Source organism: Moschus berezovskii, chromosome 26 (assembly GCF_049115385.1).
Source record: "Moschus berezovskii isolate FMDL1 chromosome 26, NW_MosBer_1.0, whole genome shotgun sequence".
In the NCBI taxonomy this organism is placed as follows: Eukaryota; Metazoa; Chordata; class Mammalia; order Artiodactyla; family Moschidae; genus Moschus; species Moschus berezovskii.
Window position 1 is genome coordinate 44,585,574 of NC_142485.1, and position 18,886 is coordinate 44,604,459.

Consider the following 18,886-nt stretch of genomic DNA (forward strand, 5'->3'; position numbering starts at 1 on the left):
CCCCCATGCTGGAAGGCCCTCCTGCAGTTTCCCCAGGTGCCACCTGACCTGCAGGTGTTCCAGCAACAGATATGCAGGTGAGAAAGCTGTTTACCACATCTGAGCTCAGCACCACCTCTGTTTCACATATGAACACAAGGCAGTTTTCACACAACTGCAGTATTCCCTGCAGGTTTCAGGATTGCCATGGTCTGTCATACACATGGGGCATGTAACTTTTGTACTAAGAACTGTTAACCTTCTCTGCAGATCAGTCCCCATGGCAACTTGTGTTGCTAAGTCACCATTGGGTGGGGTGGGGAAGATACCAGGAGAGCACAACTGAAGTAGGGAATATGATTGTGCTGGATGCTACAGACAGACAGACCACCCACTGCACACGGGTGGCCCAGCCTGTGTGGGCTGAGCTCCGTGGTGCTGGCCCATCGGGGCACCCTTGGGGATCCCACACCCTGTAGACCCTGAGGAGGAGCATCTGTGCTGCCTTTTAGGGGAAACATCTGCTTTTAGGCAGAAGATGTGCTTGTTTGGGTGGCAGTGTGTGGCGGGTCAGTGCCACATGGGGTGACTCAGGTTTTATGGACCCTGACCCTTGGCCCAGGTCCAGAGCTAAAGGATGGAGCCCAGGTCACTTGTCAGGCCCATGTCTCCAGCACTGCAGCTGCCAATGAAATGCTATGAGAAGCCCTCCTAAAACGCCGCGATTCCCTTTCCTGATTATCTGTCCCCTGAAGGCTGAGTGTGAACCCCAGGAGTTCACACTTCACTTCAGGAGTTCACCCCACTTCAGCTCCTATTACCTGATGGGGGAGTTAAGCATCTCAATCTGGCTGAAGTGAGCCTTGGCAAACTGTCAGTAGGAAAGGGGATTTCCTGCCTGCCCAGCTCATCAGTAGAACTTGGCCCACATGTGGTTACTCAGAGCGAGCAGAGTGGTGGCCGGTGAGGATGAGGAGGTGGCACAGCTGGAGTGCAGGGCCGGGGGCTGGCGGGCAGCCCTCAGGACACCTCACCAAGAGCCATGTGCGCCTGAAGCCGCACGACGTCAGGTGGGCGCTGACCCCTCCATCCTGGAGGCTGGAGTCCCAACCCAGGCCTGCTGGGTGCCTGGTCTTCACCTGGCCTTTCCTCTGTAGGGATAGGGGAACCCAACCCCGTCAGAGTAGGGTCTGCCCTGTGACCTCCCCAGACCTTAACCTACCCCCAAAGGCCCAGCTCCTGAGAGATCCACCAGGGTGAGGTCTCCTGAGGTGTGTCCACCTGGGGTTTGAGGGGAGGAAAGAGAAGAGAGAGGCAGAGAGGTGAGGCTCAGGAGGTGAGGAGGGGGCTGTGGAAGAGACGTCTGGTCCTGGAGATCGGAGAGGTTCGGAAGGGCCCCGGGTGCCTTACGTGGGTTGGGGAGGGGACACAGGTGCTCCTCGGTGCCGGCCCCCACACTTCCGGGGCCCACAGGTGGCAACGCGGGGCCCCCAGAGGTCAGGGCAAGCCAGGCTCGTTCTTCCCACCTGTGCACCCTGGACCCAAGGAAGCATAGACCCTGGAGGTACGGCGAGTGCCCCTCTCCCTCCACGTCCATGGTGTTGTGATGGGGATCAACTAAGGGCACAGGCTCGTCTGCCTTCAGCGCACGGTCTGGGTCCAGGGGTGTGGGGTCAGGGCCTGGGTGGGGTGTGGAGGATCAGGGGTCCCGAGTGTCTGACGTTAGACCAGATGCGGCGCTCCAGGCAGAAGACTGAGAAGTGAGGGGTAATTGTGCTCTTGGGAAGAAGAGGAAGGATCGGCCGGCAGAATTCCCTGCTTCCTCCAGTCCTGAGCAGGAGAGAAGTCACGGGGCAACAGGAGGGATGAGCCGTGCACATGGACGTAGCTCACCTGACTGCGCTCCAGTCCAGGCACTCGTGTCAGGACGGATGGAGCCCCCAGGCTGGAGGGGCTCGGTGCTCTCAGGCCTCCCAGCAGGGCAGGGTACAGATGCTTCAAGAAGGCTTGTTCTATTCTCAAAGGTCTGAGCCTCTTTTAGCCCAACTGGGCAGCCTCTTGGTGGAGGATCTCATTGGTGTCGTCAACGCAGATGAGAAGGAAAACGATAAACGAAATCGTGACAAGTTTTTGGTTTGGCTGGCTGGGTGAAGGGAAATACACAGAATGAAAGTGCTTGAACCATCCTCCCAAATCAGGTTACAAAGAAATTCAAAAACGTCACAACAAACAAAACTTTGCCGTGAGGCTGTGAGGGAAGAGAGGTGGCTAGTGGGAGACGTGGGCACTATGGAAGGTCTTGAAATAACCTAGCAAGCCCTCACCACCTGGAACCCAGCCGAAGTTTCCATCGGCAAATGTTAAAGACAGGTTATAAAAATGCACGTATATCCGTATATATATATGCACACACATGCATTGCATGTCATATGCAGTATTGTGTATCACATGCCATGTGTGCAGTGTTATATGTTGTGTGATATATACAATGTTATATGTTGTGTGATGTATAATGCATACTGACAGTACTTGTAGCCTGTGAAAAAATTCAGATCTTTACCTGAAAGCTTGAATTTGACGTGATTTTCATGTTCCAGTTACAGCCAGCCTTTAAGAAACTTCAATTTGTTGAGGTTGGCTGTTGTATAAAAATTACCCATAATTATCAGGAAAGAATATTAACATACTAGTCTCTTTTCCCATTCTATAGTAAATTTGCTAAAAATTTTGTTTTTAAAATTAAACTTTTTACTTAAGTGTTATTCCTGTTAACATATGAGGGGTTTATTACTGTTCTTTTAAAATTAATAAATGTGTATTTTAAAATTTCTGTTTAATTTCTAGCGTGGTAAATGTTGATACACACAAGCACAGCTCACAGTGTCCTCAGCACCTTTCCAGTGTATCCGGGACCCTAAGAGGCAGAGCTGTTGCCCCCCCTTCTGCCCGGTTAATCAGGCTCCTTGGAGAAGCAGCCAGTTCTGGACTGTGAGACTGGAGACAAGTGCGAAGTGAGTGCGGAGTATCTTGTTCCGGAAGCAAGTAGATGCTCACAGCTGTGAAAGGACATATCAGAGTGATGGCAAAACATCTTCAAGAGTCTCCCACTCAGCAGATTGGGACTAATGTAAGTTTTCAAGAGAATCGTGATATAAACAGATGAACAGTAATACCAGTGGCACTAAGGACAGGATGGGGAGGGCAGGGGAGGAGCTCTTTTCTCTCCTCAGGGAGGTCAGGTTAGGGCTGAAAGGCCCAGCCCTCTAGTCACAGGACGGAACCATGGCCATCAGCCCAATTCTGCAGCCCTGGGGCGTCACCAAGTCACCTCCTTACACATAAAAGTCACAGGTCATGCTGGAGAATCCAGGGTCTTAGAGGTTCTGTGTCAGGAAACTGGAACAGAAACCAAGTTTAAATTACATCAGTGTCACCACTCCGGCAGCCCCCACTTTCTTGGGCTCCAGGGGTAGGACAGACCCATGTGACCAAAGGTCAGTATCAGTTTCTGCCCTGCCCTCAATGTAGAGAAAACAGAGAGGGTTCCTCCTCAGAGTCAGGCCTGCACGAGGGAGTGTCGCACGATGCGCCTCCCCCCCCACCTCAGGGGACCTGTTCTCACAGGAGGGGCTGCTCAGGGGCCTGATTGGATGCCAGGTGTGAGGACGACTGGGTCATGATCAAGGTAGATGTGAGCATCTGGTGCAGCAGGTGGACCAGTCAGCTGTGCTCAGGACAGATGCAAGGCTGCCAGGAATGGGTGTCGCAGAAGGAAGCTAGGAAGGAAGCTTGGAAATGGTGTTCAGACAGCTCCCCCTCCCTCCTCTTCCCTCCCCCTTCTGAATTCCCCCACAAAGTGCAGTGAAGAGGCTTTTTAAAGGCACAGATTCATGACTTACAGTGATGGGGAAGGCAGAACCGGAAGCTCTAATTCTGGTCTATTGGTACAAGAAACAGGAACCAAAGAGCAGCCGGTGTTGTGGACTGAACGTTTGCCCTCCCCCCACCCAGATTCATCTATGCATCTCATTACTGTAACTTATGATCTGTGACCCTCCAAAAATCCTAACCCCCAGGTGATGGTTTTAAGGGGGGCACTTTTGGGAGGTGATGGGTCATGAAGGTGGGGTCCCCATGCATGGGATCATTGCCCTTATAACAGACTCCACAGAGCTCTCAGCCCCTCCTCCACATGAGGGCACAATGAGGAGACGACATCTGTGAAACAGGAAGCTCTTAATCACTATACCTTTCTGACACTGATCTTGGAGGTTTAGCCTCCAGGACTGAGAAATAGATGTCTATGGTTTACACGCCCACAGTCTGTGGTCCACTGTTACGTGGCCTGAGCAACTGACAGCCCATGCTGACTAAGCCCAGATGCTCAGGACTTGGCCACATCAAGTCCTGCAAAGAAGGTGAAGGTCATGGCTGAGATGAGGGTGAGTTAAGAAGCTCTGAGTCCTGAGCCCCGCCCAGAATCTGTGCCTTTCCTGGGTCTCTGGAGAAGATACAGCAGAGGTTCCCTGGAAGGGGCCAGGTGCAGCTCGAGCAGGACTCCCCTCCCAACAGTGGGTGTTGAGGGTGTCTGCCCCATTCTCTGCTCACTGCTTATCCCTCAGGTCACTTCCTCCTCACACCCTGGGGCCCCCAGCTGGTCCCCAGCTCTACCAGCCCCTGAAGTCATCCTTCTTGGCTCTCACCATGCAGTCTAGCCCCCTGCATGTCTGTGTGACCTGCGACTATGCCCACCTGCAGGTGCCAGGACCCTCCAGGAGGCCTGGGAGTGTGTCACCTGCTGTTGACATTGTGTTCTCAGCAGCGGGTCGGGGCTCGGTACACAGTGGGACTCAGTGAATGCTTCTTGAGTGTGGAAGAGTGGATGACGGCCAGGGCGTGAGGAGGGAGGGCAGGTCTGAGGCTGCTATGGACCAGACGTGAGAGATGGGAGTGCCAAGAACTGGATGGGCAGTTGAGCCTGGGAGGACCCCCAGCTTCCAAAGCACAGGAAGAAAACTGCACAGGGGCTCCTACAGTGCAAACGTAAACCCCCAGAGCTGAGCACACAGAACTTGTAAGTCTTGTAGGAGAACAAATGAAAGCAACCAGGAGAGTCTGGAAAGCGGGCTCAGACCAGGTGTTGGAGGAGGTGTGGGCAGGGCAGCCAGCTTGGAGAGAACCCAAGAACCACTTTAGTCAACTGCGGGCCTCACCTGTGGCTCTGCAGCTCTGCTTTGGGTGCATTGCTCAGGAAAGTTCACAAAGGTCCTCGCATCAGCATCACTTGTGGTGGCTGCAACCAGGAGGCTGCCTGGTGTCCACCTGTGGATGGGGATGTAGTGTGTGTGTTAGAAGCAACAAATTAGATGGACATGTAGCCTCACAGGTGCAGTGCTAAAAGAACATGCTCAGAGAGAAAGTAAGAAACACGATGATGACATGGCCACAGAAAACATTTTCACAAAAATCCATGCACATAAAACAATAGTAGAAATTTTGCAAGAATGTATTCATGTAAAAAGACCCATGGTAGAAAGACTGCCTGTGGCAGAGAGAGGGGACAGGGAGTAGAGATAAGAGGATGAATGAGAATGGAAAGCACACCAGAGGTCAACCATGTACAGATCAGGAGTGGTCTTGTGGGGAAGAGTGAGCAGAATGATTAATTCAGCAGCTGGGATCGTAAAAGAACCAATCAACCACGCAACCAGCTAAACCCATCATCAATACCGATACTTAGCCCGCCAGTATCAACTCAGCCAACCACACAACCTATTAAACCAGTCAACACCACAGTTACTTAACCAGCCAATCACTCAACCAACCAACCAACCACACAACCAACTAAAACAATCAATAACACAGCCACTCAACCAGCCAATCGCTTAAACAACCCACCACACAACCAGATTTACAAGAACTAAACCAAACAACAGCACAACCAGACAACCAACTGCACAGCCAGACAACAAACCTCAACAAAGAAAAGACTAGCTACTCAGTGTGGGTGGGTATTTGGTGCACCAGAGCGCTTGTAATTTGAAACATGAGATCCATATTTTTGTAAAAATTAAAGTCCATGTGAGCAAAGGGCAAAAGAACACTAATGAAATTCATGCTAGATTTTTTAAATGTCAGAAGATCCTGAGACTCCTGGCTGTGCTAACACACACATATATTTCTCTGCAGGCTTCATTATTTGCTATGTTTGATGCTCTTACAGCATGCATGCAGCTTTGGGGTTTGAGTGTAAGAATAAAACAGGGTTTTATCACTGTAAGTTATGGTGTGTCGTCTCCTGTCTAGAGACCACAGAGGCCTTGTCTGTTAGAAGGTCTAGGCCCAGAGGAGAAGCAGGCCAGCGCTGCTTGTAGCCCTGAGGATGAACACATGTGTCCGGTAGGGCTCCTGCTGCAGCCCAGCTGTAGCCCAGGCTCTTTGGGGACCATAAGCAGATTGCATCTGCTTTCCTGGTTCCTCTGCCTTCTCAGCGGCTGCTACAACTGTAGCTGAAGGGAATCTGTAACTAACAGTAATTAAAACACAAGTTGGCCAAGTTGGTAAATTGTTGACTCTTTAATTTTCTTCAGATGCCATTCATGTTTCCAATGTGCATTCATATTTTTTTATAAGATGCGTTTTATCTATGCACATACCTTTTTTTTTTTTTTTGCAGCATTTGGGATCTTAGTTCCCTGACCACACTCCCTGCATGGGGAGGTCAGAGTCTTAAATATTGGACCACCAGGGAAGTCCCAATGCTTGTACCATTTTTAATTAGGAAAGATTCAACCTTTATTCATAAAATTACTAGTCAGCGTTGAAAAGGGGAGCGAGGACCCAGGCTTCAGTGCCTGAGCAAGAGGGCAGAGTCAGACATTGCAGAGACGTCTTGTTGAGAGGCCCACGTGAGCTGGGCAGCTTCACTGCATCTTGGGGCATCCTTCCCAAGTTTTCTGAGCTCTGTGCTGCCTGCTATCCCCTCTCACCCAACTTGCAGAGGTTGGCTTGGTGCTCCAGAAACCTTCCTGCGCTTGTTCTGCATTAGCCCCGTTGGGGCAGAGCCTGGGGAAGGCCTCGATGGAAGGGAGGGATCACAGAGGATGTGGGTGTGTTTGGGTGGCCGTGAGAGCTGGGGAGAGCTGGAGTCAGGTCTGGGCATTTCTGTCCTGCTTCTAGAGAGTAGGGAGGGGAGCCACTGTCCCCCAGTCACCTTCAGCTCACGATGGCCCTCTTACCAAAGAGGCGTGGGGGTAAGGGACAGGTGTGTTCTGCCCCAGGTCTTCTGGCTCCTCCTGGGCTGTGGGCGGTGGAGCAGGGCTCTGTGCGCCTGCCCTGGGCTTGGTAAGCGGGGAGGTGGAAATGGGAGAAAGCAGGCCCGGGGCAGACTGGGGTGGGATCCTGGGGCCGTGAGTCTGCACTGCCCAGTGTTCCTCAGCCTTTACAGAGGCCCAGAGAACTCTGGGCAAAAGACAGAAACTTAAGGTAAAAGAAACACTATATCTTCTGGGGAAACCAAAGCTACAAGGGGAGCCTCTTGGAAAAGCAGGAGCCAATGCTGTCAGAGACGCAAGTGGGGCTTTGTTCACTCCATCGATCAATCATTCAGCAGGGATATGGGCAGGACCAGGGAGAGCAGCGCTGGACCAGAAGCAGAGAGAAGGCTCCCTCACACAAAGACGAGGAAGTATGAGGCCCGGCTCCCTGGTGGAATCCAAACAGATGCAGACAAGACACCTTCCCCCTACAATTAGCCAGACAGTATTATTAAATTATCACTTGAACAGTATTTGTAGATGTGGGACAGGAGGTACCTTTAAAGAGATACTTTAGGGTACAAGCTATTAACTTCTACAGAGTCATTAAACCACCAAGTTATGCTTGTTGGTACATGTAACAGTGCTTTCCATGCATTTGCAGTTCACAGACCATTATATTTACTGTGGGGAAGAATCTCTTAGAAGAAATGGAGTAGCCCTCATAGTCAATAAAAGAGTCCGAAATGCAGTACTTGGGTGAAATCTCAAAAATGACAGAATGATCTTGGTTTGTTTCCAAGGCAAATCATTCAGTATCACAGTAATCCAAGTCTGTGCCCCAACCAGTAATGCCAAAGAAGCTGAAGTCAAACGATTCTATGAAGATCTACAAGACCTTCTAGAACTAATATGAAAAAAAGATGTTTGTTCATCATTGGAATGCAAAAGTAGGAAGTCAAGAGATACCTGCAGTAACAGGCAAGTTTGGCCTTGAGCACACGATGAAGCAGGGCAAACGCTAACAGAGTTTTGCAATAGAATACACTGGTCATAGCAAATACCCTCTTCCAACAACACAAGAGACAACTCTACACATGAACACACCAGACAATCAATGCCGAAATCAGATTATTTATATTCTTTGCAGGTGAAGGTGGAGAAGCTCTATACAGACAGCAAAAAAAAAAAAAGACCTGGAGCTGACTGTGACTCAGATCATGAACTCCTTATTGCAAAATTCAGACTTAAATTAAAGAAAGTAGGGAAAAACCACTAGACTAGTCGTGTCTGACTTCTTACAACCCATGGACTGTAGTCCATCAGGTTCCTCTATCTGTGGGATTCTCCAGGCAAGAATATTGGAGTGGGTTGCCATTTACTTCTCCAGGGGATCTTCCCAACCCAGGGATTGAACTGAGGTCTCTTGAATTGCAGGTGGATTCTTTACCATCTGAGCCACCAGGGAAGCCCCAGACTTTTTAGATATGACCTAAATCAAATCCCTGATTACACAGTGGAGGTGGCAAATAGATTCAAGGGATTAGTCCTGGTAGACAGAGTGCCTCAAGAACTATGGACAGAGGTTTGTAACATTGTACAGGAGGCAGTGACCAAAACCATGCCAAAGAAAAAGAAATGCAAGAAGGCAAATGATTATCTGAGGAAGCCTTACGAATATCTGAGAAGAGAAGTGAAAGGCAAAGGAGAAAGAGAGAGATAATACCCAGTTGAAGGCAGAGTTCAGAGAATAGCAAGGAGAGATAAGAAAGCCTTCCTAAGTGAACAATGCAAATGAATAGAGGAAAGTGATGGAATGGGAAAGACTAGAGATCTCTTCAAGAAAATTAGAGATACCAAGGGAATTACATGTAATGCAAAGCTATCACAATAAAGGACAGAAGTGGCAAGAACCTAACAGAAGCAGATGATATTAAGAAGAGGTGCCAAGAATACATAGAACTGTACAAAAATAGTCTTAATGATCCAGATAAACTTGACTTCACACTCCAGGATGTCTGGCTCTAGGTCATCCTAGATGTCTGGCTTTAGACATCCTGGAGTGTGAAGTCAAGTGGGCCTTAGGAAGCATTACTATGAACAAAGCTCGTGGAGGTGATGGAATTCCAGCTGAGCTATTTAAAATGCTAAGTGATGATGCTGTGAAAGTGCTAAATCCCACTTGTACATCTTCAAGTTCTCTGTTCACATACGCTGGAGTCTAGATTGAAGGATTTTGAGCATTACCTTACTAGCATGTGAAATGAACACAATTGTATGGTAGTTTAAACATTCTTTGGCATTACCTTTCTTTGTACTGAAATGAAAACTGACCTTTTCCTGTCCTGTGACCACTGCTGAGTTTTCCAAATTTGCTGGCATATTGAGTGCAGCACTTTCACAGCATCATCATTTAGGAAAGGACATTTAGAGTCAACTTATTGGAAAAGATCCTGATGCTGGAAAAGATTGAGGGCAGGAGGAGAAAGGGGTAACAGAGGATGAAATGGTTGAATATCATCACCGACTCAATGGACGTGAATTTGAGCAAACGCCGGGAGATAGAGAGGACAGGGAAGCCTGGTGTGTTGCAGTCCATGGGGGTCGCAAAGAATCAGACGCAACTAAGCTGCTGAACAACATCAAGGTTTCAGTGCATTGGTCATTGGTCCCTCACCACTGGTAACAAGGCTTTGAAAGGGAGCCCTGACCAACTGTCTCATCAGAGCAAAAGGAATGACTGAGTATGTGGATTTGGTCAAGGGAAAATCAAATGCCATGAGCTCTTTTATAACCAGCATTGTCTGTGTGCTAGAGTACTTGACAAGGGAATTTCCCTTGGGAAATTTCCTAAGGTAATGAGTAACCAATCAACTCATACAAACTTCAACATTTTCTTTCTTTTTTTTTTTTACTTTTATTTGCATTTATTTTTTGCGGCCTTTATTCCCGGGCCATAAGTTTTTGTTTCTTCAGTTTCTTCTGGGATATCTTTTTCTTCTGTGCAACCTCCTCTTCTGGTTTAGGAACAATCTGCTCTTTTTCAGTAAGGATCATCTCAATGTGGCAGGGAGAGCTCATGTAGGGGTTGATCCAACCGTGAGCTCTGTAAGTCCTGCGCTGCATCTTGGGGGCTTTGTTCACTTGGATGTGCTCAATGACCAGAGAATCTACATTTAAGCCCTTCAGTTCAGCATTACTCTCTGCATTTCTGAGCATGTGTAGTAAAAATTCAGCACTCTTTTTGGGCCACCGACCCTGCATCCAGCCCCACTGTTTGGCCTGTGCACACCTACCAACTCCACCGTTGTAACGACAGAATGGCACACATTGCTTCTTTAAAGTGACATCCTTCAGATACTTGGTGGCTTTTCGGATATGCATACCTTTTATGGCCTGGGCAGTTTCACGAGTGTTCTTAAAGTGAACACGAAGATTTGAACCTCTTGATGTGCATGATTTTGTGGGGTTTTCTGGGTCAAGTGAATAGCGCACCATTTTTAGGGTTCACCTCAGGCTGCTTACCGGAAAAGCTAAACTTCAACATTTTCAATCCAGTTGGAGTTTTATTCCACTTTGGTAACCTCTTAGTCAATCACAGATAAAGAAACAAAGGCCTAAAGAAGTGAGGTATTATTGGCAAAATGTTTTATGATTTTTTTATTCATCACTTTTGACTAAGATCTTATCATTTACCTTTGTATATTTTTTCCTTTTTATACATTTACTAGATTGAGTCTCATTAATATTTAATTTCTGTTTAAAAAAATATTGGTTGTATCTACATATATAAAATTCAACAACTTAGGCATTCTTACAACTCAAATCTTCTCACATAAAAAAGACTAATACATTTAAAATATACCTTTGATAAATAAAATAAAAATTTTAAAAACAAAATATACCTTTGGTATAACATTTTGACTTTACCTAATGAAAAATACTCTGTTTCACATTTGGTATATTTTCATTTCATATATATTTTATCTGTATAATGAAGTTCATAATTCATTCTTTAAATAACAGTTTCTTTTGTGCATTCTATAGATTTTGTGCAAGCATACGCACAAACCTTTACTGCTTCAGAGATTACATTTGCTGTTATCTCATTTTAAGTTAAAATTGGAAACTATATAAATACAAATCGTATTACCTAAGTGAGTGAACATTAATAAATGATTTGACAAATCTGCAAAGATATTAATCATCCATCTTTCAAACTCTGCAGTTGTTTGTCAGACAAATAGCTGATTCATGTTCAAGTACCTTGTTCTCTCAGTGCCCCCTCCCCCACGTCTTAGGGGTGAGCACTGAATTGTGCTGCTCTGTGTTGTTAACTCTATATTAAAAGTGCCTTTGAAAGTACCTTGGAGTCCTTTTGTTTAGAACAAAAAGCTTGTACTTCATTCACACTGACTGGGAAGATCATACCTGGCTTATCCACATGATCTCCATTGATTTCAGTGTATTCCTTCTCTCTTCTGATTGTAACAAACAGAGTTGAAAGAGAAAAAATAATGATAAAACATCTTTTTCTTCTTCTTTTTTTTTTTAGGAGTGAGCATCTTTGTGCTGCAGATAAAATTATTCATTTTTCACACCTATTGGGATGAACAAGTTAACTGGACCTGAAATTTCAGTCCTGTGACTTTCAGTGGGTATAGACAGGCCTTACTCATGACCACCGACTACAGTAGTCAGCTGAGACCCTTCCTGCCCCTGACAGCAGACTGTCACCCAGGCTGACTGGAGAAGCTTGGAGGAAAAATCTGCCTCAGTAAAGACTTTCCCCAAATTCTCACCCAGCAAGCCGGTGCTACCTGTCACTCAGCCCTCAAAGTTCTGTGGGACCACATAGGTTGAATGGCCATGTCTTAGTCCATTCTGGCTGCTGTGGTGAGAATGCCCTGACCTGGGTGCCTGTAAGCCATAGGCCTCTATGTTCCTTAGTTCTGGAGGCTGGACATTCAGGATGGAGGCACTAGCATATTCACTGTCTGGTGAAGCCCCTTCTTGGTTCACAGATGGCATCTCCTTGCTGTGTCCTCACGTGAGGGAAGGGTTAGGGCTCTGTCATCATGGCACTTAATTCCATTACAGGAGTCCCACCCTCATGACCTAGTCACCTTTCAAAGGAAATGGGGGTTAGATTTAGTAGGCTGAAACAAAACCCAGAAGAACTGCACAACCTTAAATCTGAGAGTTATGTTTTTTGGTGGACAGTCTTGGGATTTTAAGCCTGGGAAACAGCACCTCAGGTAACTGAAAAACTGCTCCAAGGAAGCGAGGGTAGAGTCAGGACATATAAGTTTTTGCAACAAAAAGCTAGGTAGTGGGAACACCAAAAGATCACTGTTACTAAAGGAAAACTAGACATGTCAAGGAATTTAGTGCTTTCCATGTATGGGAGGATGCAGGAGTCTGAGCTCACTGACTTCATTCCTCTGACACCTCAGCTACCTGAAGTCAATGTCCTGTGCTTCTCATCAGAATCTCCTCAGCTGCACCTGAGTTGGGATGGCTGCAATGGGTCACTGTAAGAGGGATGGCATTCCATCCTGAGTTCCCTCAGGACACGCCTTCATGGTGGATGCAGTTGCTGATCACTGCCACACACTTCATTTACTGACAGGGCAGACAGCACTCTTAGTCCACACTTTGGACACATAGATTTGGGGGTGCAAGCAGCTTCTTTGAGAAAACTCAAGAATCAGACTGGAAGTGATCAATCAGAAGCAAAGCCAAGCCACCAAAGGGTTTGACAGTAACTTACACTGTAAAATCTAACTTTTCTGAGGCAGAAAAGAGGCTTTAGAAAGCAAGTTTTGATTTCCTGGTTCACAGCATGATTCAGAAGAATGTAAAGACACAACCTGCGTACTCAGATCCTTCTGTGAGAACACTGGCTTGGAACAGAGAGTTCTGTGACAAGAGTACTCAAAAGTCTACCTAGCCTGTTTAGGTGAAAATGTACTCTGCGATGACCCTCTAATAAGGAGTTGCAAGCCGCTTGCTTTGGTTTCCAAAACCAACAGGATTTGACTAAGGAAGTTGTGGAACCGAATAACACAAAAGTAAGCAAAGTGTTTTCCAAGTAACTTTCAGTGTAAAAGCACCTAGGTTTTGGATGCGGAATAGAGAGCTTTAACTCAAAGCTGGGGTTCAAGGATTACACACAGCATGTTTCTGAAGCATGTGAAGACACAGAAGGGCTGAGTGGATCCTTCTGGGAGAATCATTGTCTGAGCAGACAGTTAACTATAATTAACCTTTCTAGGTGGACTTGACCTCTGAGAAGAACTCTTACCAAGGCATGACAGCTTCTTTCTTTCAGAAAGCTTAGGGATTAAAGTAGGAAGTTGTCAATCTGAATAAAACAAAGGCGAATAAAACCAACTAGATTTCTGATTTGGAATGTACAGCTTGAATCAGAAGCTTGGTTTGCTAGGTTCCCACACAACATGATTCTGAAGAAGGGAAAGACACAGGGCACTCTGGATTCCTCTCTGGGTACACTGGTTTGAGAAGAGAGTTCTGTGACTTGCTAGTTCTCTACCTATAACTAACCTGGATAAGTGAAAATGTACTCTGAGATGAGCTCCTAGTGAGAAAATGCAAGCATCTCTTTCAGTTCAGAAAACTTGAGGATTAGAGTAGGAAGTTGTCAATCTCCAGAAAACCGAAGTGAGAAGTGTTGTAAGACGCTAGTTGTCTGAGGCAGGAAATAGAGCTTAAACCAAAAACTTGATTTTCGAGGTTCATGCACATCATGTTTCCAAATCAGAATGTGAAGACACAAACAGGGCCCACTGGATCTTCCTGGGAGAACACTGCTTTGAGCAGAGTTCTGTGTCTAGTACTTCTCTCACTGCAGCTCAGTTCTCAAAGACATACTTCCACAGTCTGTTTCCTCATGGGCAGTCCCAGTATGACCTAGGAATGGGTTCACAAGGCTTGGAAATGTCGGGAAACATACTGGCTGTGACTGTGGAAATTAGGGCCTCTGTGCAAACCTGGAGTTCTCACATCTTAGAATCTAGACTGTTGCTGATTGACAGATGCCTGAAAAACACTCTCTTATTTTGCCTTTCATTCATCGAAGGAAAATAAGTTTCCCAGAATTCGGTTTGCTGAGAGTAACACACTACTTGGAAACCTTGCTTGGAGGTTATTTTTAAGTAAAAATTTCCCCTCACCTGTGTTACAGTAGGGAAGGTCCCATACTCACATGGAAAAGCAAACAAACATCAGAATATCAGTTCCATCAGGTTTTCTCTGGAGGAAGGTTCCAGTGAACTTAGGTCTGTCTGGAAATTCTTGGATACTGCAGGGACACATACTGAGTGTGAACCTGGATATTGAACCTTGTTGGCAAAATTAGCGTTTTCTCTCTGTTGGCCCTAAAAGGATGTGGGCTACCAGCTGCCTGATAATCCATCGAACTGATGTTTTCCTGCTTATGATATCAACAGGTTTGCTCAAACCTTTCCTATTTCTGATGCAAGCAGGCAGCTTGCAACTCTTTGTGGCAGGGTCATTTCCATTAGAATGTCAACTAATCTAGGTAACAACAGTATGACAATCTGACCCTTAGACAATTTCCCAATCCGGTTTCCTCATGGGCAGACCCAATATGAGCTAGGAATGTGTTCACAAGGTTCAGAAAGTGCAGGGAAACATACTGGTATTGACTCTGGAAATTAGGGCCTCTGTGCAAACCTGGAGTTCTCACATCTTAGAATCTAGACAGTTCCTAATAGATAGATGCCTGAAAAACACTCTTTTCATGCCTTCATTCATTGAAGGAACATAGCTTTCCCAGCATTCTGTGTGCTAAGAGTAACACACTGCTAGAAAATGCTTGGTTGGAGGTAATTTTTCAGTAACAATTTCCCCTGACTGTGTTACCATAGGGAAGGTCCCCCAAACTCACAGAGAAAAGCAAACAAACATCCAAAAGTCTGTTCCATCAAGTTATCACTGTAGGAGAGATCCAGTGATCCTAGGTCTGTCTGGAAAATTCTTGGACACTACAGGGACACATACTGAGTGTGAACCTGGATACTGGACCTTGTTGGCAAAATTAGCATTTTTCTCTCTGTTGGCCCTAAAACTGTGCGGCCTAGCAACTGCCTGGAAATCCATCCAACTGCTCTTTTCTTATTTGTGACAGCAAAATCTGGTCAAACCTTTGGGATTTCTGAAGCAAGCAGGCAGCATGCAGTTCCTTGCCGCTGGATCATTTCCAAGCCCAGTATGACCTAGGAATGGGTTCACAAGGCTCAGAAATGCGAGGAAACATACTGGCTGTGACTGTGGAAATTAGGGCCTCTGTGCAAACCTGGAGTTCTGACATCTTAGAATCTAGACAGTTGCTGATCAGTTCAGTTCAGTTCAGTTCAGTCGCTCAGTCGTGTCCGACTCTCCGCGACCCCATGAATCACAGCACGCCAGGCCTCCCTATCCATCACCAACTCCCGGAGTTCACTCAAACTCATGTCCACAGTCGGTGATACCATCCAGACAGTTGCTGATAGATGCCTGAAAATACTTTTTTTTTTTTTTTTGCCTTTCATTCATTGAAGGAACATAGATTTCACAGCATTCTGTTTGCTGAGAGTAACAAACTGCTTGGAAATTCTTGCTTGAAGGTCATTTCTAAGTACCGATTTCCCCTCCCCTGTGTTCCCATAGGGAAGGCCCCCACACTCACAGAGAAAAGCAAACAAACATCAAAGCATCTGTTCCATGAAGTTCTCTGTAGGAGGGATCCAGTGATCCTAAGTCTGTCTGGAAAATTCTTGGATAGTGCTTGGACACATACTGAGTATGAACCTGGATACTGGACCTTGTTGGCAAAATTAGCATTTTCTCTCTGTTGGTCATAGTAGGCTGGGGCTTAGCAGCTGCTTGAAAATCAGTCCAATTGCTGTTTTCCCACTTATGACAGCAATATCTATGGTCAAAACACTGGGATTTCTGAAGCAAGCAGGCGGCTTGCAACTCCTTGCAGCAAGATCATTTCCAGTGGAATGTCAACTAAACTAGGCAAAAACAGTTTGGCACTCAGCTCTGTCAGACGCACTCCTGCAGCCTGTTTCCTCATGGGTAGTCCCAATATGACTCAGGAATGTGTTTACAAGACTCAGAAAGTGCAAGGAAATATCCTGGCTGTGACTCTGGAGATTAGGGCCTCTGTGGAAACGTGGTGACCTCACATCTTAGAATCTAGACTGTTGCTGAAATTACATGCCTGAAAACCACTGTATTTATTGCCATTCATTCAACGAAGGAACATAGGTTTCCCAGCATTCTGTCTGCTGAGAGTAACCCCTCATTTCCAACAACTTAGAAATCTGCCTGGAGGTAATTTTTAAATAAAAATATCCCTTCACCTGTGTTACAGTAGGGAAGTCCCCACACTCAAAGGGAAATACAAACAAACATCAAAATATCTGTTCCATCAAGTTTTCTCTGTAAGACAGATCCAGTGATCCTAGGTCAGCCTGGAAAATGCTTGGATACTGCAGGAACATGTACCAAGTGTGAAGCTGGATACTGGTCCTTGTTGCAAAATTAGCATTTTCTCTCTGTTGGCCATAGTAGGCCGGGGCTTAGCAGCTGCTTGAAAATCAGTCCAATTGCTGTTTTCCCACTTATGACAGCAATATCTATGGTCAAAACACTGGGATTTCTGAAGCAAGCAGGCGGCTTGCAACTCCTTGCAGCAAGACCATTTCCAGTGGAATGTCAACTAGATAAAAACAGTATGGCACTCAGCTCTGTCAGATGCACTCCTGCAGCCTGTTTCCTCATGGGTAGTCCCAGTATGACCTAGGAATGTGTTCACAAGGCTCAGAAATTGCAGGGAAACATCCCGGCTGTGACTCTGGAGATTAGGGCCTCTGTGGAAACGTGGTGTTCTCACATCTTAGAATCTAGACAGTTGCTGAACAATAGATGCCTGGAAAACAGTCTATTTATTGCCATTCATTCAATGAAGGAAAAGGTTTCCCAGCATTCTGTCTGCTGAGAGTAACCCACTACTTGGAAATTGTCATCCAAAGTGAGGATGAGCATCAAGCACTAGTGAGGATTAGAGTCAGGCCAAAGTGAGGACAAAGTCAAGCCCTAGTGAAGTTCACAGTCAACATGTAGACCAGAATCATTGCCCAGTGAGGAGCAGCATCAGTCTCCAGTGAGGACAAGATTCATGACCCAGTGAGGCAAAGAGTCAGGAGGTAGTGATGCAAAGTGTCAGGCCATAGAGTACAGATTCAGGCCGTGGTGAGGATGAGTCAGGAGAAAGTGAGGATGAGAGCCTAGCGCTACTGAAGATGAGAGTCAGGCCCTTTCAGACACAAGGTTCAAGCCCTAGTGATGATGAGGGTCATGCTGTAGTGAGGACAGAATCAGTCAGTGTGAGGACCGGAATCAGGGCCTAATGAGGTGTAGAGTCAAAGGGAGGCAATGTGCCAGGCCTTAGAGATGACCAAGTCAGGCCACTGAGAAGACCAGAGTGAGGGGCCACTTAGGGCCAGGGTCAGGCCATAGGGAGGACCAGATTCAGCACTCAGTGAGCAGCAGTGAGTGTCCAGTGAGGACAAGGTTTTGACAGAATGAGGCAAAGAGTCAGGTTGTGGTCACACAAAGTCTCAGGCCATGGAGGACAGGGTCAGGCCCTGTTGAGGACGAGAGTCAGGACAAAGTGAGGAAGAGTGTCAGGCCCTAGTGAGGACCAGACTCAGGGCTCAGTGAAAACCTGAGTCAGTGACTAATGAGGACAAGATTCAGGAGGTAGAGAGGACAAGAGTCAGGAAAAAATGAAGACGAGAGTCAGGCCCTAGTGAGGACAAAGGTCAGGCAAGAGTGAGGACCAGAGCCAGGCTGCAGTGAAGACGAGCGTCAGAGCCCAGTGAGGAACAGAATCAGGGCCCAGTGAGGACAAGGGTCAGGTCCCAGCGAGGCAAAGTGTCAGGCTACAGACGGGACTAGATTGATACCATAATGAGGATGAGAATCAGGCCACAGTGAGGACCAAAGTCAGGTAGTACTGAGGACCAGAGTGAGGCCAGAGTGAGGCCTAGTGTGAGGACGTAGTGAGGACATGTCTGAATCCACAGTGAAGACGAAAGTCGGGCCCTTGTAGACAGGAATTTCAGGCCTTAGTGATGATCAGGATCATGCTTTAGTGAGGACAGAGTCAGTCTGTAGTGAGGACCAGAGTCAGGACCTGTGAGTCAATGTATCTGGCCATTAGAGGACCAGAGTCAGGGTCAATTTAGGACCAGAATCAGGGCCAATGAGGGTCAGAGTCAGGTCCCTTTGTGGAAAATACTCAGTAGTGAGGGAAAGATTTAGGCCTTAGACAGGACAAGAATCAAGATGTATTGAGGACGATGATCAGGGCTATGTGAGGACCAGAGTCAGGCCCAGTAAGGCAAAGTGTCAGGCCAGTGAGGCAAAGGGTCAGGCCATACAGTGGACCACAGCCAGGTCACAGCAAAGACCAGAGTCAAGCTGTGGAGAGGACCAGTGTCAGAGTCCAGTATGGAACAGAATCAGGGCTGAGTGACAACTGGATTCAGGCGAGGATGAGGCTCAGGCCCTAGCGAGGAGGAGAGTCATGCTGTAGTGAGGACAAGAGTCAG